The sequence below is a fragment of the Mus musculus genome, chromosome 4, assembly GCF_000001635.26.
Source record: "Mus musculus strain C57BL/6J chromosome 4, GRCm38.p6 C57BL/6J".
NCBI lineage: Eukaryota > Metazoa > Chordata > Mammalia > Rodentia > Muridae > Mus > Mus musculus.
The window spans coordinates 28,285,001-28,308,828 of record NC_000070.6 but is presented as its reverse complement, the minus strand read 5'-3'; the positions used below and the strand labels follow the sequence as shown (position 1 = coordinate 28,308,828).

The 23,828-nt window shown below is 35.7% G+C and overlaps 1 long non-coding RNA gene across 1 annotated transcript in view; it reads right to left on the bottom strand.

Moving 5' to 3' along the window:
• Window positions 1–818: 818 nt before the first annotated feature.
• Window positions 819–23,828, bottom strand: part of Gm52725 — a 164,657-nt gene continuing 141,647 nt past the window's right edge. The window contains exon 3 of the long non-coding RNA XR_003955375.1: window positions 819–1,719. This is a non-coding gene — a long non-coding RNA (predicted gene, 52725). The remainder of the gene's footprint in view (window positions 1,720–23,828) is intronic.

Here is a 23,828-nt window from a genome sequence, read left to right as displayed (position 1 = left end):
GCCTTGTTTAGTCACCCTGTAAATGAGATAAAATCAGAAAAATCTGGACAGTGATGCCCAATGGGTTGTCTATGGTTTTCTGGGTGCATCTGCAATCTTGAGTTTCCTGTGTTTTCTGTCCAGACATCCAGGTCTGAACACTCGCCTAATTTACGAGTTTCTTTTAATCAAAGCACCTATAAAAACTTGTTTGTGAGGCTCCCCGACATACTGTTGTGTTCCTTTGTTTTTGTCCTTTTATTCACCTAATAGCAACTCTTTGCATGATGTGAGTTTGTGTTCTAGAGCCCCGAAGCATGTGCAGTACAGCAGCAGGCCCTCTGACACTGTGGGTTCCCATCATGGGCTTTAGGAGTTAGCTCTTCTCTAAACCCCTTAGCACTGCTAGATGAAAAATTATTTTTCAATTAATTTAATGTTTAAATAATATGACAATACAAAACATTAACAAAATGATTAAACAAGTAATGGTTGGCCCCAAAAACAATATAAGCAAAAAATTCCTGTTTATTTAATTAGAACAGCTCGATCCATTTAAAGATAGTACATTGTCACAGCAAAGAAGCAGATAACTTGAGCTCAGTGACATAAAAGGATGGCTTTAAATAAAAAAATATCTCTGGCTATATTATATTTTGATGTCATACCCCCAATAATCTAAAAGTAAAATAATATATAAACAAATATTCATAAAGATGAACCCAACTTTACTTAGACAAGTATGTTAACCACACAGAATTGTTTATTCTTTAAAAGTATTTTTATTTATCATCAACAGCTCCATTTAAATTAAATAAGTCATGATTTCATGACAATTATTGAAAAATTAAATAAATCAATGGGGGTATTAGATACAATATTCCAAATCATGCATAATCAGAACATAGCTTTATTAGTCTATTATTCATTTTCCTTTCAAATCAATAACAATTAACTTTTTAAACATAAGCTTCTGTAACACACCCTGCTTGGTTTTAATGTCACTCAGCAGTGAAGAAAACAGGTGACTTCTTGCTCTTACAAACTCGTAAAGTACACAGAAGGTGCCCTTCCTCATTCATCTGTCATCTAAATTCTCTAATATCTATACTATTCAAAGTATGCAATGATGTGTTTCTAAAACCGAAATTTATTACCAGTAGTATATATGAGGAAATTCATGTTCCTGCCTATAAAAAAGGTCAAAATTTAAAAACATACAGAAAATTCTAAAGAAAGAGAACATATTGAAGCCTGCATCCTAAAATTAATTTTTATGTAGATTATTTTTGCTTGCATGTTTCTGGAGAAGCTAAATATATTGCTTACTTCTGTGTCTACAATATATGTTGTATAATATTTATAATAACATACACAGAAACACTAACATTTTGCTTTTACCAGAAATTCAATATTGCAGTTTTTCTGCATAAAGAGGAAAATCTTGCTCATGTGACTCACACAATGTGCCTATAACTTTAATGCCTTTAACAAGACAGCTTAATGGCCCATTATTGTTTTTAACAGGCCACCTTAAAATAACCTTTCGGCAAATTTTCTGACATATTTTATCTAAGCCTCCATTTATTTCATTTGTATTGACCCTGGTCTCTTTAGAATAGCTGGGGTTTGAGAAACATTGGAGCAAGTAGTGTTTCTGCACAGGCTTTCGGGTCCTTCCAGTAATCCACATGGGTCCTGCTTAGCTTTGTGGGTAGAAATATGCTCTTCTTTTGGAATCTGTCATGATTAGAAAAATGAACATTAATCATTTTCTATTAGAGCGTGCACCGGATTCCTGCTCAATCATGATGATAACCGGATACGTGTTAGGATACTTGCACATTCACATGTGATACCTGGGGCCAGTATCTCCCACACCAGACAGTGAGCCCAGGGACCCTAAATGGCCCTGAAAAAATAGTGAAGGGAATAAACGACTGCCATATAGAAAATCTTTATTGTCTCAGTTAGAAACATTTTTCTCTCAGATTGAATGTACACAGTAAAAGAGTTCAAAAAGAGAAATGCCATTTTCCTAAAGCTTTGAATCAGGAGCAAAGCCATAGGGGAGAAAATTTTTAGGTAGACTTAGTAGTAAAGAAAGCTAGGCTGGCTATGGACTAAACTGGACAAATTGGAGAGATGTAGTTTGGTTTCTCCATCCAAGTTATAAAAATAACTACTTATTTTGACATTGTGTAGAGATGGCTGTCCCGAGAAGTCATTAGCTGGAAGCATTCTGTCATGAAGTCCATCGTGGGAGCATTTCATAGGCTGCTACTTTATCAACTTTGTTTCTCAAGCATCTGTCTTAGCTTTGTAGCCTTGAACTCTGTTTAGCAGGTATTATCGTTGATGGAATGACAGGAAGAACACATTGCCATTGGACAGGTAAAGCTCAGCCTGAGTTACACAGAGGACAAGTGCTAGCACTACGATATAAAAATACAACAGGGAACTCACTGATGTATTAAATAAGTCAGGAAAGCATACAAGAAAAATATGAATATCATTTCTTCATACTAGGTATTTCCATTTCTGGAAATGTATAATCTTTTATCTTTAAATTTTGATTCATGTTATCACTACGATTACAAGGTGCATTGCTATAACCATTCTCTATACATCCTATTATGTTTCAGTTTCAACAATAAAGAAAATATAAAACACAAACTTTGAGACTCTGATTCATTTGATTCTATTTTCATTTTTCCATGTCTATCTTCTTTTAACAGTATCAAATACTCTTTAACAGCTACACATCCAATGGAGGCCTAATATCTAAAATATATCAAGAACTTGAAAAACTCCTGCGTATAAAGTAAACAGATAACACAAAAATGAGGAACAGATCTGAAAGTATTCTAAAACTGAAAACACATTTTAAAGGAATTTACAACATCTTTACTCATCAGGAAAATACAAATCAAAACTAATTTGAGATTTTATCTTACACCAGTCAGAATGATGAAAAAAAAATCAATGAAACAAGTAAGAGCTCAGACTGGGATAAATGTGGAGTAAGTAACACTCATCCATTGCTTTGGGGATTGCAAACTTGTAAAGCCACTCTAGAAATCAGTGTGGCTGATCCAAAGCTTTCTTTTGCAGTACATGGGAACTATAACAGAGAATCACAATTGAAAAATATGTAGAGTGAGAGACCTTGGAACTCTTAGTCCTAAATGAGCTGCCTCCATCTCTTCCTGCAGCTCAAGGCTTAGAGAATTCTAGTGGAGAGGAGGAAAGAGTATAAGAGCCAGAAGGGATAGCAAATATCAAGGATACAAGCCTTTTACACACACACTTGATGAATATATGAAATCCCGAAAATGGCTGCCAGCATAGGGCCTACCCAGGTCTGGACCTAATGGGGTCTCAGCACTGAGAAAGGAAGTAGACCCTATGCCCATATCACTAACCCCCAAACTATTCCATCTGATTACCACCCAGAAACAATAAGTTCTCTCCTTCAGAGTTTCACTGGTGTCCAAACCACTTTTAAAGTCAAATCCCATGTTAACGAGTTTATGGTCAACATTAAATGAATTCAGTAAATTTTTGGTAGGTTCTTTGTCTCATAATGCTTTGGTTTTTTTTTTTTTTCTTACATGCTCTTTGTGTATATATTATGCCTTCCAGTTTTGTGTTTTTAATGGATTTGTTTCATCTTATGTAACTTTTTAATTATTATCATTATTTATTTATAATTATTCTTTAATGTCATATCTCATTAGTCTGTATACTAATGAGAGAAAAAATGAAGGGGTGTGGGTTTTGGTGAGTGGAAAGAGGGGGAAGATATGGAAGAAGTTGGGGGAGTTTAACATTTAAAAATGTTAAAGCTGAAATAAAAATAAATTTAAACATTTACTAATAGATATACCATAGCATTAAGTAGATATGATGGGCCAAATTATAATATTAAGCAGAATTACTTTAAGTCAAAAGTGGTAAAATATACTTACCAATAAGATCTAGGATGTAGGATGAACAAGTAGGGCAAGAATGGTGGAAATTAAAACCTTGAAGGCTTCATGGATGGTTATGTGATAATCATTTTAATATGATAAATTATAAGAGTAATAGTACATCTTCCATGTGTGTGAAGTAGAAACACACAGAAAGTGAAGAACACAAAGCCCACAGTTTACTGAATATATTAATGTCTAAATAAATATCGGAGTTGAAATATGTGTGGACAGAAAAGCAATAATGAACAGTTGTTGGGTGTGGCTGCATTTCATAAAGAGTCGCATTTCCAAATTGAATGCCATAAATCTGAAATCAATATAAGAAGGTCCATAGGCTGCATGGTTGCTCAACATGTGACATGCCATCGAAATGAAAGGAAGGCGGATCTCTTTAGGACCTAGGATAGGGGAGTAGAAAACTTTTATAAGTGAATGAGTGGTGCATTTTAAATAATGTTCAGAAATGGTTTATTGGTTTTTTTTTGCATAGGAATAATGTACAGTGCTAGAAACTACATTTCTAGGTATTTGATAAGACATTTCAAGGCCCCTATACCTATGCAATTCCAATTTAGAAATTTGTCTCATTCATGGAAGTGGATGTGATATATATACATTGATGATTAAAGATTCTTATTTTAATATTGTAACGAGAGAGTGCAAAAGGTGAAGCCAGCTGTGTAAGTGCAGAAGGTGAAGTCAACTGTGCTTCCTCTACAAACTATATTGCTGCAGAGTTCAGACTGAGAACAAATGTTTCCAGGCCGTGCTTCATGAGGGGAGAAGTAGATAGACAAAGACGATGTGAAGTAGGCATTTCAAAGGTACCATCATCATCAACAACAACAACAGCCATCCCATGCATTTTGTAACAGCTTTCACTATGGAACCAAGCTAGTTCTCAAACTAAAAAATCTTAGCCTCCTGGGTGCTGAGATTTTAGGCATCACCTCCAGATACAGCCAGTATTTTAAGATACATACATTTCCAGGTTGATAAAATATATTTCACAATAATGTAACGTGTTTGTGTGTGTGTGTGTGTGTGTGTGTGTGTGTGTGTGTGTGTGTGTGTGTATGTGATATTAAATTATTTATTTATTTAGGTATTAATTTGCATTTATAAATTTGCGTTAGGGAATGCAGTTTTTGATGAAATGAGTGTATTGCCTTTATACCAACCACAATCTACCTGTGTACCAATCACTATCATCTCTCAGCCTACCTAGCTACTTGTTGGAGTTTGTTCCAGTTAAGAAGACCCAATTTTATGTATGTACATTGCTTTTGTTTTCATTGTTTGACAATACTGACCCTCTGCCTCTGGAACTGTTACCCCTATAAGTTGTTACTCCAGTTGATGCAACGCTATGTCTTTGAGGCTGAACATGTCCTCTCAGATGACTCCTGGTGCTCTGACTCTGAGAAAACCTTGTAGTCTGCCATCTGACTCAGTAATGCATGGGTTTCTATCTCAGCATCATCCCACAGTATTTTCAGTTTTTAAGCAATTTAATTATACTTTTTAAACCTAGCTTATTTCACTTTAAAGTGAAGCCATTGAGATAATTCAGACTTTAGGCATTATATATAGAAGACCCAGAATACTGATCTGTTAAACTCTTTGCCCCTAGCTGGAACTAGACACTAGATTTCTTTTTCTCCTTTTATCTTTTTCTTTATCTTTTTCCTTTTATTTTTCTTTTTTTGTTTTTTTGTTTTTTGTTTTGTTTTGTTTTGGTTTGGTTTGTTTTTTTTCAGGCTTTCTCTGTATAGCCCTGGCTGTCCTGGAACTCACTTTGTAGACCAGGCTGGCCTCGAACTCAGAAACCCTCCTGCCTCTGCCTCCCGAGTGCTGGGATTAAAGGCATGCACCACCAATCCTGGCTAGGTTTGTTTTTCTTAAGGTAAGATGTTTGTTGAACTCAATGAACAGTATTTAAAGGAGAGTATATTGAGTGTTTTTAACTTTTATGGTGTGATAAAAGTGATGAAAGTCCATCAATCTAATCAATCTATCATTTATTTTATAAATGTTTGACTGTAAATAAAAGTTCACTACTAAAGCTAGTGACCCAAGGCAGTGATATTAGTGAAGTAACATTAGCAAGTATTTTGATCTACTGCAGGAAGAAAACTCATGAAATAACAACAAAAGACAATGGATGAGAATGTTCATTCACCAAAATAAAATAAAGTTTTTAGGAACTGCTATTCCATAAAAACGAATTTGTTTTTTGATGAAATAAGTGTATTGGCTTTATAATTGGCTAAAAATAAAAATATCTTCTTGGGCAAGCTGAATTGTGCCATTTTGTATATGTAGCCAAGTGTTGAAACAACAGGAATTTCCTGGTTGATTTAAGATATTTGTACTGAGTCATGGATTAATTACATAACAACTAGGGGGCATATCCAATCAACAGAGACAAATGTGACTCGTAAATTTATTTTAATTCATAGTAAATAGTATTACAGAATAATATTCTAATGACTTTTAAGTTAAGAACAAAATAGAAAATATTAAAAAAAAAAAAAAAAACAGTCCTTAATCTTTGAAGACTGGCATATGCTGAGTCACAGGATTAGAAACAAAGGAGGCTTTAAGGCTTTGAAGGTATTCCAGACACTCATGCTGTTTTTCAAAATCAATTTAGAAAATAAGTACAAACTATATTAGGAAATAACTGCATGTCCTGGCATCCACATTTAATCAGGTGGCAGCAACTGAGTCCCCAAACAGTGATCTATAAATGAACAATGCAGCATTATTAGTAATACAGCCTCACACTTCATGAACCAAGCTAAAAATAACAGCACAGTGTAAAGCTCCTTGCCATGAGGCACCCATTGCAGAGGCATCTCTTCTGCATCATATCCTCACCCCTAAAAGGGGTAAAAAAATCAATAGAACTGTCACTGAGTCATCCACACTTCTTAACTCTGGTCCCTCCTGGCAGATGCAGCACCCGCTGCTGTTTCTGGTTCTGCAGTCTGGCCTGCTTCACCAGTGATGGTAGTTACTGGCAGTGGTAGGGATTTGAGCAGATCTGACTCAGTGTCACACAGGCCAATATTATCATGCACCCCATGAGTAAGGAGAAACTGCCAAAAATGTTCTTAATTCACAATAGGCAGATTACAAGAGTCCAAATGGAGCTGCAGTCCAGATGCTGTGGAGGAAGAGCAGGAGGAGGAGGAAGAGGAGGAAGAAAAGAAGGAGGAGGAGGAGAAAAGGGAGGAGAAGGAGGAGAGGGAGGAGAGGGAGGAGGAGGAGGAGGAGGAGGAGGAGGAGGAGAAAAGGGAGGAGAAGGAGGAGGAGGAGGAGGAGGAGGAGGAGGAGGAGGAGGAGGAGGAGGAGGAGGAGGAGGAGGAGGAAAGTGATGATAGAATTCTTTTTTTTTCTTTTCTGTTTTTGTCTGTCCCTTTTTGTTTAGTCCATAGGTCTGGAGTTTTGATGAATGGCTAATGACCCCTTTTTAGCTGTATCTTTAAAGACAGTCTTGAAGGAACCATGAGATGAAAGGATTCTACTTAGAATATAAAAGAAGATGCCATCATTCACCCTTTTCCCTGAGCCTGCGTTCTTCCTACCCAACCCTCCCTCCCTTCTTTCCTTCTCTCTTCTATCCATTGGTAACAGTTTACTACTTGACACTGATTTGGCTTTTCTCTTTTAAAAGGAAGGGATTTTTTTTTTCATTCTGAATAGTGTGTGTGTGTGTGTGTGTGTGTGTGTGTGTGTGTGTTTATGTAGGAATATAATTAACTGACAGTTTCTAAATACTTTCTTAGCCACTTTATACTGCCTTTGGCATTTTCTTCAAACTCCTTTAGTTTTTACCTTGGTTAAAATTTTAAGTTCTCAAACCTTGAATTAAGTACAAATCTATTTGTAATATAAATAGAAAAGTCATGAAGAATAAACATATTTCCATACTTTCCTGGGATATTGAAAATAGCTTTTTTACACTGGAAAAAGCACCAATTTAACCTTTCTAGCAATGAGAGAAAAGGCTGATTCACCCCCACCTAAAACAATTTGTTGTTATAACAGCACTTGTAACATAATCGCAACTACCCTATGGAGTGTTCATTGCTTTTTAGATTCACAAGAACTGTTTTTTGTTTTTTTGTTTCCTGGGTCTGTATTACATCAACATAAATTACAAAGTGGTTGGATGCATAAAATATTTAGAAAATTATCTTGCTTTAAAAAGAAATCACTTAAAGTGGTGCTATTTTCAAAGAGCTGTGCAGTCTATGATATATCAAGGATGTGAAAATGACTTTTTGTGTTAGAAAATTGGCCTTTAACAAAGCAAAAAAAAAAAAAAAAAAAAAAAAGTTAGACAATTCTAAGTGCAAAGCTATTAACTGACTGATTTCTGATCCCTGACTTCGGATGTCATCCTCAACCCAGTGACTGGCTGCTCCTCATCCTGTGGGAACAGCAGGCTTCCGAAGAGCCTTCTTTACAAATAACCATCAGTTCAGACAGAGGAGACCCAAGGAGAGCCAGTTCAATCTTTCGCATCATTACCGGCCTCATTGTTTTGCAAATCAGCCGCACAAAGTGGAACACGTGCACGAATCCTCTTACAGGTTTCTGAATGCCGGGGATTTCAGACTCTCGAATCCTGGTGATTAGCAGTAAATGAATAAGCTGCATGACAAATCGTTACCTTCACCAGATAAGAGACTAGTTTCAATTAAAGATTGCCGGTTATAGCTTGAGTTCCTCAAGATGTGTCCATCTATAATGAACCCCTGTTTGTCAGTCAATCCAGCATTATTGTGCAGTCAGCCTTACTGACACGACCTTATTCGAATAGCTCAAAACGTTATCTCTAAAGCATTCTATTTATAGTAGAAATATGTAGACCAAACCCAAACACTGTCTAATTTAACATGTGATTCCTCTCTTGGCAAATAACTCGTCTCAAGAGATTCTAAATCTCGAATTGGGGAAGTCCTGAGGCCATGAGACCAAACAAAGCATAAATGAGTTGTCTCTAGCTTGTCTGGCAAAGTTGGTTTTTTGTTTGTTTGTTTGGTTGGTTGGTTGGTTGGTTGGTTGTTTTTGTTTGTTTGTTTGTTTTGTTTTGTAAGTTGATGTTACAAATGTAACTCTTCATCACCTTTGGTCATATTTCACTATGAGTATTTGCTATGGAGTTTTAAAATTTTTGGTAATGATGTTTCAGTACAGTTTCCCACACAAGTAAAAGTCTCGAGTTGTTTATTTGGGTCTCTAACAGTGAAAGCCTCTAATTACAGAGTGCAGCTAGCAAGTCAGCTGAGCGGGCCTCACAAAACATCACGCCCAATGCCAAGGCACAGAGAGAATTTACAATGCATTTCTCACTTTACAACGTTTGGATATTTAACGTTTTGTTACTTTTAAGGTTGTAGTCATCTCTGCAATAAGATATTCTTCACCCCTGTTTTTAATCTCTTAATTAAAGAGAACTTAATCTCCACTGATGCAGAGAAATTGCCTGAGGCTGACGGCCCTGTAGGTGTGAAAATATACTTCTCTAGACTAAAATCACAGTATAGGAAACAGTTGGCACTGACCCACATTCTGACTTACTCATGTGGGCAGTTCTATGTCACTTTACTGCGGAGCGCATTTATTTGTTACACATAGAAGAGCAATATTGGTTGCGTGGAGTACACAAGGAGAGAAACGATTTCCCTCCCACTACCATCTGCTGTGGAACACACAGGTTTTCCCATACAGGTTTAGTGCAAGCTCCTGTCCTTGGAGCAGAGGCAGGCACAGACTGGGCTGTGATCACAGTGTGAACCTTCCTCCCACTCCTCAGCCCACAGACATGTTCTCAGGCTGCATTCCGATTCTGAATATAGACTTCCAAGGAGCTGTTGAAACATGAGCCACTTGGGTAAACAGCAGAGGCAGGAGATGGATTGGGTGAACTGACAGGGCCTCGGAGCGCATGCTCAGTGGCTGCTGTGCTTATGAGACCAATTCTCCTAAAATGTTGAGATATTTAAAGTTTTCACTAAATAATTATTGATTTATATTCATAAAACTAAACGCAATTTCTATGTTACTTATCCATACTAGTGAGAGTAAGGGGACACTGAGGAAAGAGTTATTTATGGAATGCTGAGTATAACTCCCGCCTGACACTCTTGTACCTTTCTGTCTCGGCCTCCCTCCACCTCTCTGTCGTTCACACAGCCTACTTGGAAGATTAGCACTATGATTACAGAGCTACAAATCCAAAGGCTTACTTTGTGTCCTTGCCTAACCATGTATAGTTTGTAGACTATTTCCTAAATTGTTTAAGGTGCTTGCTTATCTAGACTCATCCTTTAACCCCCATTGTTGTTTTACATGTATCTGTTCACAACCAAGTATATGGTAAATTTAAGAAAAAAGGACCAACATTTTCTTTATGGAGTTTACTTTCTATCTTATTCTGATACATATTTAACATTAATCAAAAAAATGTACAAATATGGGAACGATAAACGGCTCAGTGGTCAAAGGGGTCTGAGACTGAAAATCTGGATTCGTTCCACAGTGCCTACATGGTAGAATGGCAAAAAATGACTCCCAGAAGTGGTCATGACATTTCCAGATGTGCCAAAGAATATGAACACACACACACACACACACACACACACACACACACACACACACACACACACAATGAGGAAAATATTTAAAACTATAACAAAGACAAAACTGCTTTAACTGCATCATGGGCTCATAACTTTCATTGTTAGCAATGTAAGTTTTACGTTATAAAAATTCTACCCTGAAATCTAATGAACGAACTTTGAAACAGAGTGAGAAGATCTACATATAACATTGGTTACAATTATTGGGCTCTTGTTTATTGTTGTTTAAAAGGAAAGATGAAGTTAATCTCTGTTATAAGAATGGGAGGAGTGAGATTGAGAGTGAGGGCAGGGCACCCCCTACTGATTTCACCACACAGACCTGAGCAAGAATGATAGGGACCCTGTGTTCCTTCCCACACAATGTCAGCTTAGCTTATAGCCAGGGACAGGCATTTGCCATCCCCTTTTCCTTAGGCTGTCCTGGAAGCAAGCTTTTTAGTTGATAGAGAATGATTTCATCTGTGAGGTTGCAATTTTTCTGAAAAGGTGTTTATTTTCAAACTAGAATCTCTTTTCCCATAAACTTAACCCTTACTGTAATTATAATCAATTCTGCTATATAACTAATGGCCCATTACTGTCAGGTCTAAAGGAAACACCAATCCCCCAAACTCCAAAAGGCAGTCCAAATATCCAGAAACAAGCTTAATCAGGACTATAAGACTTCTGTCTGATACAAGCCACCATTCACCAGGAACTTGTGAAGCCTGGTCCTATCTACCAAAATAAGTCATTTACCTTCCAGCAGTCAAAGTAGAAATATGGCTCTCCAATTAACATATATGTGTGTTTCCTATCAGCATAAGGCAGATCCATTCTAGCCTCCAGGCTCTGTCAGTTCCTTCATATGAGTACTTGGCTTGCATCTCCAAGCCCTACACCAGGCTCCTGACCCTCCCCTTCCCACAGCTCCTCAGCATTCTTAGAACCCAGCTATCCTCACTACTCTAGGCTCCTGGTTTGCTACTCTAACCATACTCTCCCTAGCGGCTACTCTGCGCTATTATCCCCTTTGACAAATATGCCTAGTCATGTCCATTCCATTGTACCGAGGGATTGTTTATCCTGTGTTTTAAAACACACCAAAAAGGTTAAGAACACAATCCCTAATAATGCTGTAGATACTTGGAAAGGCTAGAATCTTGTTTGTGCTTTAACTTCAAAGGCTCCCCGATCTGAAAGAACTCCCTGCACTAATGTTATTTCTCAGACATTGTTTTCGAGGACTATTAATAATAATATTCCATCTGCTGTATTCCGTTTTAGCACGGATTCATGCAAGCTCACATAAATCTATGTGTAATGCATTTAGGACAGTTTCTGGCAGTGTTAAAAAAAAAGTGAACTCTGTCTTGTTTCTAAATCCCTGACCATATTTCTGCCTTTTTGTAAGGGAGGGATATGGTCTATTTTAAAATCCTATAACACCTGCCAAATATTTTAAAGACCACTTTTGGGGAAAAAAAAACAGCTAAAATCAGGCAAACCGGCAGCAATACACACACACACACACACACACACACACACACACACACACACACACACACAAAAGATTTTATATATATATATATATATATATATATACATATATATACACATACATATGTATATATATATATATATATATATATATATATATATATATCAAAGCTTATAGTATATAGTGGTATTTATTGGTAAAAAATTCTAAGTGTATGACAACAGACAAAAATAAACCAAGATTGGTGGAGGGGTTTAGAACTACTTTGGAAGCAGTATCACCTATGGTGAAACACTATCTATTCAGAGCAGACACATACACAAACTCAGAATTTCAACTGAAGAAACTGAGATTTAGACATCATAGAAAACTAGAGTGCCATCTCATGTGTAGCACATGATAGTCAGCATTCAAATCCCTGACTGTTTTCTGCTGAAGTCATTTCTGTAATCATTATGAAAATTGTTTGTGCATATGGGCTTTAGGAAGCAAACTACATTGTTATAGTTGACTGGAGTCATGTTAGATAAATCTTATTTATTATGAGATTAGTGTATATGTATTGCATTGCAGTATCAGCAAAATATACCCTGTAAGTAAAATTCATGCAATTTCTGATCTGTACAATTTTTGTAACAATTTTTTATGTGAGAGAAGAACAAATAGCTTTTTAATTATGTCCTCATTTTTTTATATTTTACAAAATGAAAAAGAATGGTATCTTAGAAATATTAGAGAAGATATTTTAACATCTCATGAATAAAATGTAAAATAAATTTGGGAGGAAGTGAATATATGTAATTTGGGAGCAAATTCATATTCACATTTTTTCATTTCTAATCTCTTCATTGTCTCTTCCACTATACATATTTTCATACTTCCATGTCCTCTTTTTTCTTAAGTAATATAGTATTTTATGTATCTCACCTCATCCTTCCTTTCTGATTCATTCATTATTATTATTCTTATAACTTAAACCATTGAAATAAATGTTAGAGTCATTGTAGGACATGGATTTGTGGTTCGAAGTCAGTTCGCAATCACTTATAAATGCTCTGTGACTTGCTTTTGATCAATACAGACAACCTCTGTTTGGGAAATAATTTTAAACTTCATCATGCATCATATGACAAACCTGATAAATTAAAAGTTATATAATATGCCAATATTTTTATACAAATCATTAAAATCAACACATTTCTCAAGTGAAATCATATTTATAGAGTTGGCCTCATAAAGAAACTAATATGAACTATATTAAAAGACATACAATGAAAACAAAAGCATTATGCGTGCGTACATTTGGCCCATTAAGCTCAAATAAAGACATTCCTAAACTTCCTTGTGAAAAAATTTAAAACATTCAGTTTTTGATTGTTTGTTTGTTTTTCATGAAAATCCTCCACTCATGTTGGAGGGAGCTCTGTGGAAGGGAAGATGGTAAAATTGTAAGAGCCACTTAAAGGGAAAGTCTTGTATTTTCTGTAATCCACATTTTTAATTTCTAAAACCTTTTAAAAAGTGGTTCCTTCTGCCCCTCCATCACACCTCTGTGGTGTTCTCATTTTGATTCTTCTTAGGCTTGGGATTTTCCTCTTTCAGTTTGTTTCTTGTTCGTTTTGTTTTTTAGCATATGATCTTGCTATGAGGCCGAATACTCTGTCTGGGGCTCCCGCTTGCTGGGATTGGAGCAGTGACTCCCAACCTTCTTCATCCTGAGGACCCACATTTTATACAGTTCCCCATGTTGTGGTGACCCCAACCATAAAATGATTTCATTGCTAATTCTTACTTGTAATGTTGCTACTATTACACCTCATAATGTAAATATTTTTGGAAGTATTTTTTTCAAAGGATTTGTGGATAACAGGCTAATGTCAACATACTTGGCATTATCCTACTATCTAATTTGCATTTGTGATTTGGGATAATAATGAATCTGTGGGTCAATTGCTCAGCCAGTAACATTTCAATCATTCTGATTCCTTGACTATTTTTGAACATTTAGGGTGATGTAATAAAAGAAATTCAGGTTACAAGTTTGCAGAATATACATTCACATTAATGTAATAGTCAGAAAATGCATGCACCAAAAATGTTAAAATAGTTCTTTCCTGCATGTATATTCATATGTGATTTTCATTCTCTCCTTTAAAAAAAACGTTCATATTCTAATTTCATATATGATTAGTTTATAATTTTAAATATATAAAAAAATAGGAAATACAAAGCTGATTTTTAAAATAGGCAATTTCAACACCTGGTAGAGATTCTCTTGCCATAAGAATATAAAAAGATATACAACACCATTAGTCATTAGAAAACATGAGATATACTAATAAGGAGGTATTGCCACACAATGGAAGTTACAAACTACACTTGTATTACCAGCAGCTGTAACTATACAAAGATACAAATCTATTCTCATATATTATCGATGAGGATACACAATGGTATAGCCACTTTGTTGCTGGTAGTCTACCATGGGACCAAATACATTCTCTTGAGAGAAGAGAGTCTCATTTTAATGTCTTTACCATGGCTATATATAATCATGTTGGCAACACCGTTTAAAGATTAAGAAAATCTTAACATTTCAATTAATTTTAAAAAGAAAGGTAAAGAAAAATGTTGTAAGAGTTGAAGAGGGTGGATGACACCAAGCATCCAGTGTCCTCTTGACATAACTTGTCATTGACACTGTGTCAGCACGCACAGGGCCTGCACAGTCTCAGCCAGATGAGGTTCCAGGACTGAGAGGGGAACTGGGCACGAATTCCCATCCATAATCCAGAAGTTGTTTTCAACTGACAACTGATTGGAAATAAAAATTAGTTTTCTCTCTTAGATCTCCACTGGGTATACAGATAAAAGCAGGCCCCACTCCTGCAAGAAAATGGTTCACAGGAAGCATACGCAATAGTATTGTGGAGAACTTTTGCCTCATGACAGTTTTTTTTAACCTTACTGATTATCTATCTATCTATCTATCTATCTATCAATAAAAATAAATATATATCCATCTATATAAATATATATCCATCTATATAAATATATATCCATGTATATATAGATATACATATAGATAGATATCCCAATAAAATACTAACATCACTAACATATCTATCACTTGATCGGTCAATTAACAGATAAATTAGTGTTTTTAGTGGGTTGCATGTATATGTGTGTGCATGGGCGACTGTGTATGTGTGTCTGTGTTTGGGTATGTGTCTGCGCATGTGTGATTCTGTACTTTTCCATCCTTTCTTTTACTGTTTGTTTTGTTTTACTCTGTTTTTATTGTTGTCTTGATTTTTTTTGCCTTTTTTGTTTAGAGTTGTGAGATCAGGAAGGATCTGGGAGAAAATGCAAGTGAAGAAATTATAATCAAAATATATTGTCTAAGTACTTATTTTCAGTTAAAAAATATAAATACCTTATTGTGTCCTATAGCACATTAAAAAGAAAAGAAAAAAGTAAAACTACAAAACAATCTACCTTTTTTTTCCGTCCTTTTCTGTATACCAATCTGTATGTACATTTGCTTGGCCTGTGTGCTTTCCTAGATTTTGTTACAATCAATGTGACAGTCTCCAAACATAATTTTGTCATTAGCTGCTGCTTTAGAAGTTCAGCATCCTTCACTTTGCCCATATTAGTTCTTCTGAAGCACGGAAAAGATTTCCTTCTATAACCCTTTTACTCTCCCTTACCAGATAAAAGCGTGATATAGTGAATAAAGATAACTGTGGCTCTCCACTTTGAGCCTGGAATGCTTTATCTTAGCTGTCTACAATGCATTTTTTGAGAAAAGAACTTTTGAATTCTCAATCCATTATCGACTTGATGTTGACAATACTTGTGTTTATTTTTAATGATATGTGAGTAATTTATGTTTACTTCAATTTTAGAAATGTGCTTTTGCCTCATATGAATTAAATCTGATTTATGCACTATACCAGGAAAATACTAACTACAAGCATTAATTCATTTTAAAGATGAGAGAGATAATTTAAAGAATTGGCATGAGTAATACAGTATTCTCTGGTCGAAAGTGATTTAAACAAGTCAGTAGAGAGGAATAAGGAACACAGGAACTCTGGGTGGAGGACAACACAACTTTACACAGAATGTTGGGTAGGGTCTCTGGGAGGTGACAGAGTTGGAGGGAGAAATAAGGGCAGTCAAATTAATTGTACAGAGGAAAAGGTAATATAAAGACCCTCTGATAGAAAACCTTATTCAGGAGAGGCTCGAAAGGAATCAAGGAATACGAGACATATGCTGAGAATTGGTGCAAACATTTACGGTCTTGACTGCAGAGTCAGTTATCTGTGTTAGCCTATGAAGCCCACACTTGGTAACAAAAATCATGTTTTCCTGTAGTTTAAAACATTTTGGTTTGTAGTAGACACTATGGATTTGTTCTCTCATTTGCCCCATGAATGCTGAAAGAACAAAGTGCCATTTCTAGACTCACCATGAGCAGAGATGACATAGCTAAGGCACTTGTATGCTCTGTAATTAGTCCTGGCTCTCACTCCTATGAGACAGAGGTAGTAGCCATCAGTTGGCCAAAGTCACTTTGGTTAAATATGCTGACATGCTTCCTTCCAAATATATAAAGATGCTCATTTGCTTTCCAGGTGAGTCTTCACTCTCTTTACTCTCAGATAGTTGTCTCTGACCCACGATTACAGTAGTGCACAGAAGCATCCAGTTTACTACCTAGGAGAAAATGAACTAGTTTCCACCAAACTTAATATGGATTTCTGTTTTTGTTTGTTTGCTTGTTTGTGTGTGTGTGTGTGTTTCTTTGTTTTGTTTAACCAATGGTTGCATTTAACTGTCACTTAGTCATAATGCTTATTGACAAGGAACAATATGTTCACTATGCCCTAATAGCAATTTTGTAGCTGTATTCTCAGAGTTATGTAGCTTACCACCTTTTACTATTTAATGGCTTTCACATCGCCACATATGGGTTTAAAATGATTGATATTGTCCTTACATTTCATATATTTTAACTTCAACTACTTTATTGTATTAAAATATTGTCAGTAGTTTGATGTTAACATACAGAATGCTATTTCTTTTGCTAAAAATGTGTTAACATATAGAATGTTATTTAATGTTGGAAAAATTAAGAAATAAGATAAAATAAAATAATTATCATCTTTACAATATCAAAAACTGCCATCTTCTTTTACCTTAAAAATAATATTTTCAAATGTTATAAAATGTAGTTTCTTATACATATGCTACAATGTCATGCAGTTTTTAAGGAATCACTCTGCTAGAGAGATGTCTCAGTGGGTAAGCATACTGGGTGCTCTTTATTTTATTTTATTTTATTTTATTTTATTTTTTAATATTTTATTAGATGTTTTCTTTATTTACATTTCAAATGCTATCCCGAAAGTCCCCTATGCCCTCACCCCCCCCCCCGCCCTGCTCCCCTACCCACCCACTCCCACTTCTTGACCCTGGTATTCCCCTGTACTAGGACATAAAAAGTTTGCAATACAAAGGTGCCTCTCTTCCCAATGAGAAGAAGGAAGACCAACATGTGGATACTTCATTCCTTCTTAGAATAGCGAGCAAAATACCTGTGGAAGGAGTTACAGAGACAAAGTTTGGTGCTGAGATGAAAGGTTGGACTATCTAAAGACTGCCCCACCCAGGGATCCATCCCATAATCAGCCACCAAAAGCAGACACTATTGCATATGCCAGCAAGATTTTGCTGAAAGGACCCTGATATAGCCGTCTCTTGTGAGGCTATGCAGTGCCTGGCAAATACAGAAGTGGATGCTCACAGTCACCTATTGGATGGAACTCAGGGCCCCCCAATGGAGGAGCTAGAGAAAGTACCCAAGGAGCTGAAGGGATCTGCAACCCTATAGGTGGAACAACAATATGAACTAATCAGTACTCCCAGAGCTTGTGTCTCTGGGTGCTCTTCTAAAGACATGTAGCTCATTTTGCAGCAGCTGCTTCCTAGGGAGGCTCACATGCAAGTTCTTCCCAGCTCCAGGTGAGTGGATGCCCCTTCTGATCTCCACGGGTTCCCGCATCTATGCAGTACACAAATAGGCATATATAATACACAAAAATGTTTTTAATCTAATATAAAGAAATACAACTCCAAGAGAATAAAAATAAACCCAGATTACCCTGAGGTGAATGTCTAATGCTTTCTTTTATCTGTATTTTCAAGACAATTGCAGCTTACAATTTTTAGTTCCCTAATTTTATCCCTGCTGTTTCTCTGTTTATGTGCTCATAACGAAGTAAAAATTGTTAACTCACAATACTATCTTTTTTATTTTAGTTTGTTTTTATTTTTAGTACCGTAATGACATTCCAACACCCTTTTCCTCTTAGTTGTAATCAATAAGATTTTCAGGACATGAAGACTCTCCACAGAGTGGCAGATTCACGAATTATGGTTTTCATCATAGAGAATTCTCATAATGGTAGCAGAGAACAGTACGTGTAAGTGCAGATGAAAGCAGCTAACCAAGGTTGGGTTCCATTTAGGGATGCTGGTTCTCTCGTGTCCAGTGGTGCTAACTTTAAATCATTAGAACCGTTGGTCAAAACACACTTTGAGGCTGAAAACAAAATAGAAGTTTACATGAACCTCCCTATTATGTACAAGTGACAGACCCAGTTCTCAAAAATGATATAGGTGATCAAAGTGGAACAGCTCTGTGACTCCATACTGAAAGCTCTTGAAAATCTAAGGTCACTTAGAAACATCAAACCAAAGTCATTATCATCCAGCAGGTGGAAAACATTTTGATGTCACACTTTGCATACAGTTACTCATTAGTCCACATTGCTAAAATGTTTTCATTAACATTTTAAACCACTCTCTCCTGTCAAGAACAGAGCTCATAAAACTTATAAGACTCTGTGGCTTGTTACTTATATCACCGAGAGTGATTGAATGGAGTAGCAGAGGACGGTTAAAAAGCTGTGGAATAATTGAGGCAGATCTACAAGCTGCAGACCTACAAAAGTGAGGTAAATGCTCATCAAATATGTTATCCAGAGGATAGAAGCAGCTATCACATTAAAAATGAGAAGTAAACCTGACCATTGAACAGAAGGAAAAGCAAAAGAAAGAATTTAACTCTTTCATCACCCTGACCTTTTAAACCGAAGAGATCATTGAGCACAGATCCTAATACCTGGGAGGAAAGAACGTAGCAGCACATAGAAGTGGCTATGATGATGCCAAGTGACCTACTTCAGTTTTTCACTTGAGAACAACATCTCTTCTGACATGAACCTTCATGTTTTGTCACTATTTAATTCTGTGTTACATGAACATTTTGCACAAATGGAGGATGCTCATGAGAGGTGTTTGCCATCAAAAATTTTAAATATCATGAATGTTTAAATTTATTTGGAAAAAGGGCTACCCATAATAATATGTACAGAGTGTCGATAAACATCCCACTTAATGTGAAAAAAATATAACTTATGTCAAAATATAACCTGAATATTTGAACTATGTATTCTTATTAAAATGGGGGTTTTGTTCACTGGTACGGAATAGTTCTGGTTTAGATAGATTTTACTGGATCTTGTAAAGTATGTAGCTAACTTTAAATACAGTAGGTGCTCACCTATATATGTGATTTATTTTACTTTGAATAGTGACTAGTGTTCTGTATATTATCACATTAATTTTTCATATTAGGAAACAAATGTTCATAGATATCTCATATTTCAGTATTTCTGAGAGAATAATAATAATAAATAATAAAGAATAAAGAAGTTTGAAATAAAGAAACTTTGCTGTTTTCAATACAAGAACTTTCTAACCATCATTTATATTTTGTAAACATTAATGTAGAGTAAAAACATTCAGTCTGATGACAGTTATATCAATTTTATTTTAGGCACATGGTGAAAAGCATATTCTTAGCCTTTATAACTGCTAAAACTATATTTGGAAAAATTACAATTCCCTTACTAAGTTTTTGATGCACAGAGTGTATACTTCCAAGTAAGAACTTTCTTTTATTTGAATCAGAAATATAGTCGAAGTAGTTTATTGGTTATTTTCCCATGGGGGGATAGGTTAGAGTTGGTAAGTACAACTTAATTGATAAAATAAAATTTCCTTCATTGTGATATATCATATGTGTCTGGTTGCAAATCAGAATTTGTAAAGTAAACACCTTAAATTTATTGCATATTTACATTTTGCAGCTTTATTTGGCAGAATGAGTTCTTGTTTGGATACTACTTTGCTTGATTCTCAGATATTCATTAGTTTGAGAATGTTTTACTTATATATCACATTTTTTGATGGAAAGTAAAACTCAGGTTTGGGTTTTGTTTTCGCTTTTTTTGCTTTGTTCTCTGTTTGTTTTGTTTGATGTTTGCTGCTTTTGTTTTATTTTCTTTTCCCCACCCTGCTCTCTCCTCAGTTTTATTTTTAATATATAAATTGGGATTATTAATTTTACAGTTGTTGTTCCTTCATTGTTTTCAGATAAGATCACACTATGTAACAAACTGCTATTAAACTCACAGTGATTCTTGAGTTCCAACCCTATAGATTTCTAGTGTGACAGGAGTGAGTCTTAATATCCAGCCCAATTGTTTATATTTATATAATCATTGATACATGTAGGATGTACTAAAAACCTAAAGAAACCTCAACTTTGAAAGAATAGCAATTCTCAAGAATAATATATATATATATATATAATATATTATAATATATTATATATATATATAAAATGATGCCGTGCGAGTAGCCATTTTAACCAAATAATGGGAAGTATACATATTCAGAGAATCAAGGAAGAAAACGAATTAATACTGATAAGACATGGGGAGTCAAATTCTAGGAGAATAATCCTAAAGTGTACAAAATAAGAGATATGCTAAGCTTTGACATTATTTTGAGATGATTGGTAGGGATACACATATGTTGACACACACACATATATGTTATTGATCTAAGAAACATTTGGTGGGTTAAAGAACATAGCTCAGTTGTACTAGCATTCACCAGGTTTGGTATGGCTATCTACATTGCTGCCCTCAAACACTCAAATATATGAATGTTCAAATTTTGTATATTTATAAAACAAAATTCTGAGCAAAAACTAAAGTGCTCTTATTGCTAGTTGCCACTATGTTTTCTTACTGGATTATTTATAAATTTCTGTCATATTTTACAATATTTAGTGTTCATAAATTACATATGATGGTTTATGACTTTCACTCTTATTATGCAACATTTAATTGTAACCTGAATCACTCATAGCCCACTTCCAGCCATAGACAGCAGTTACTTCATCTGTATAGAACTTTACACACTGGAAAGTAAATCTGCATTCAGGTGAAAGAACACGCTTGCTCTCTGCCATGATTAGAATCTGAAAGCAATGTGCTCCCATCTCTCCGCTCAAAGTAGAGTGATTTAGAGCCCCATTGTCATTTTACAATTCTTGACTTCTAAACCCCCACCATACATCTTGGAAACAAAAGAATATTATTGCCTCACAAATTGCTGGAGTCCCTTGCCGTGCATGCGTCATATCTAACAGGCAGAACAAGGAAAGAATCAGCATCCAGTTAACTGCCTCCTGCTCCAATCAGCCATGTTCTGAGCCTTTGTGACCACCACGTAAATCAGGACGGCTGGGACTCACAGCTAACGTCCCCTAGATTTCTTTCTTATCACATCTTTCCAATTTATTTTTAAAGGAACCATGTAATAACTGGGTGATTTAAAAAATGACCTTCCCATCTAGCAACTCAGTGAGACCTCATGCTAATAAGGAGTTTAAAGGTGATAAACTCACATAAAATATATTTCAGGCTCAAACTCTCATGAGAATCCAGAGGATGTGCTTAAAGTTTAAAGCTCTAGTTGGAATGTTATGCTTGAATTTTTGTAAGACTTCCTATTTCCACAAGAAGCAGAAACTTAAGTAATAGATAAGTTACTTACAGTTTACTCCAGTGTTTAATAAGCATTAGCTACGCTTTATGTGCATTTTGATATAGAGGCATGAATAGTCAAGAAGGATGTATGGTATGTTCTCTGTCACTGTGTGGTAAACATCTATATAAACAACCCACTGTAATAGAAGGAGAAAACAAAAAAAATCATGTCTGGGTGTAGAAGGCACTAATCCAAAGGCGAGAAGGTTTTAAGGAAGATGTTCCTGAGATGTTCTTGACAGGTGGGAGAATGAAGGAAGACATTTCAGGTTGAGCAGTAAAGATGGTTGACACAGTGACAACTGTGTTTCATGGCTTGTGAAAAACACTTGAACAAGAGTAGGTCAAGAAATCCCACTTCAAAGGCACTGTATATAACAAGGCCAGTGCATTGTCTATGGTTAGTGGTTTCCTATTATTTTTGTGGAATATGGAATTACTTGAGTGTTTAGGTTTGTGAAGAGTCATTATCCTTCTAGGAGAAAGATTCCATGTTAAAAAACAGAACCATGCACCTTATACCATTACTATGTATGTGAGGGAAATCAAGCAAAAGGAAAGTTGACAGAGGTAAAGTAGTAAAGTGTATTGGTTTGTTCGTCTGTTGGTTGAGACAAACATGCTAGCTATTTTTAATGTTACCCTAGGAAAACACAGGGTTTACCAATGAACAAGAATCATCAAATATCTCATTCAAGCAATCTTTACATTGTTCTTATTTATTAAATTTAAATGTATTTATTCAACTGAATCAAATAAAACAGTATGCAGCGAAATTCTAATTCTGAGACATGGTACAAATATCATTTTTTCCTATCAAAAATGCAAATGCTGACGAGTCAGTGATAGCTTTTCTGGCAGTATTAAACTACATGGACTATAGAGGCAAATAGGAGAAATTTCATTTATCTCAGTGATGGGGAAGAGAAGTCCAAGAGTCAAGATACAGTATGATCAAGTCCTGACAGATTCCCTGGCTTGCAGACAGCCTTTCCAAATGATTTTCTCTTAGAGGTTGGTTCTTCAACTATAACTTGAGAGTGGGAATGGTTATGTGCTTAGTATCTATCTTCTGGTTTCATCAAAAATAAGAATGTCTCACAAGCCACATATATTCATTTGCCTTCAGAACCCATAAATGGTCCTGTCTTTAGATATAAAGCCCAAAGTAAAAAACAAACAAACAAACAAACCAAAAACAAACAAACAAACAAAAAAAACAAAAAAACAAAACATAAACCAAACTAAAACAAAACAAAACACTGAATACATTAAGATTATTTAAATCAGGGGTGATTAAGATGTAAGTTATTCTTTTTTACTGGTTATTTATTTACATTTCAAATGTCCCCACATTCGGTATCCCCTTCACAAAGCTCCCAACCTATCCCCTCCCCCTGCCTCTATGAAGATGTGTACCCACCCACCACCAATAACCACTTCACTGTCCTGGCATTGCCTTAAATTGGGGCATCGAGCATCCACAGGACCAAGGGCCTCTCCACATCCCCCGCCATTAATGCCAGATAAAGCAATCCTCTGTTATATATGTAACTGCAGTCATGGTTTCCTCCTCCATGTGTACTCTCTGGTTAGTGATTTAGTCCCTGGAATCTCATGGGATTTTGGTTAGTTGATGTTGTTGTTCTTCTTATAGGGTTGCAAACCCCTTCATTTCCTTCAGTCCTTCCCCTAACTCCTCAGTTGAGGTCCTCATGGTCAGTCTGATGGTTGGCTGCAAGCATCCACATCT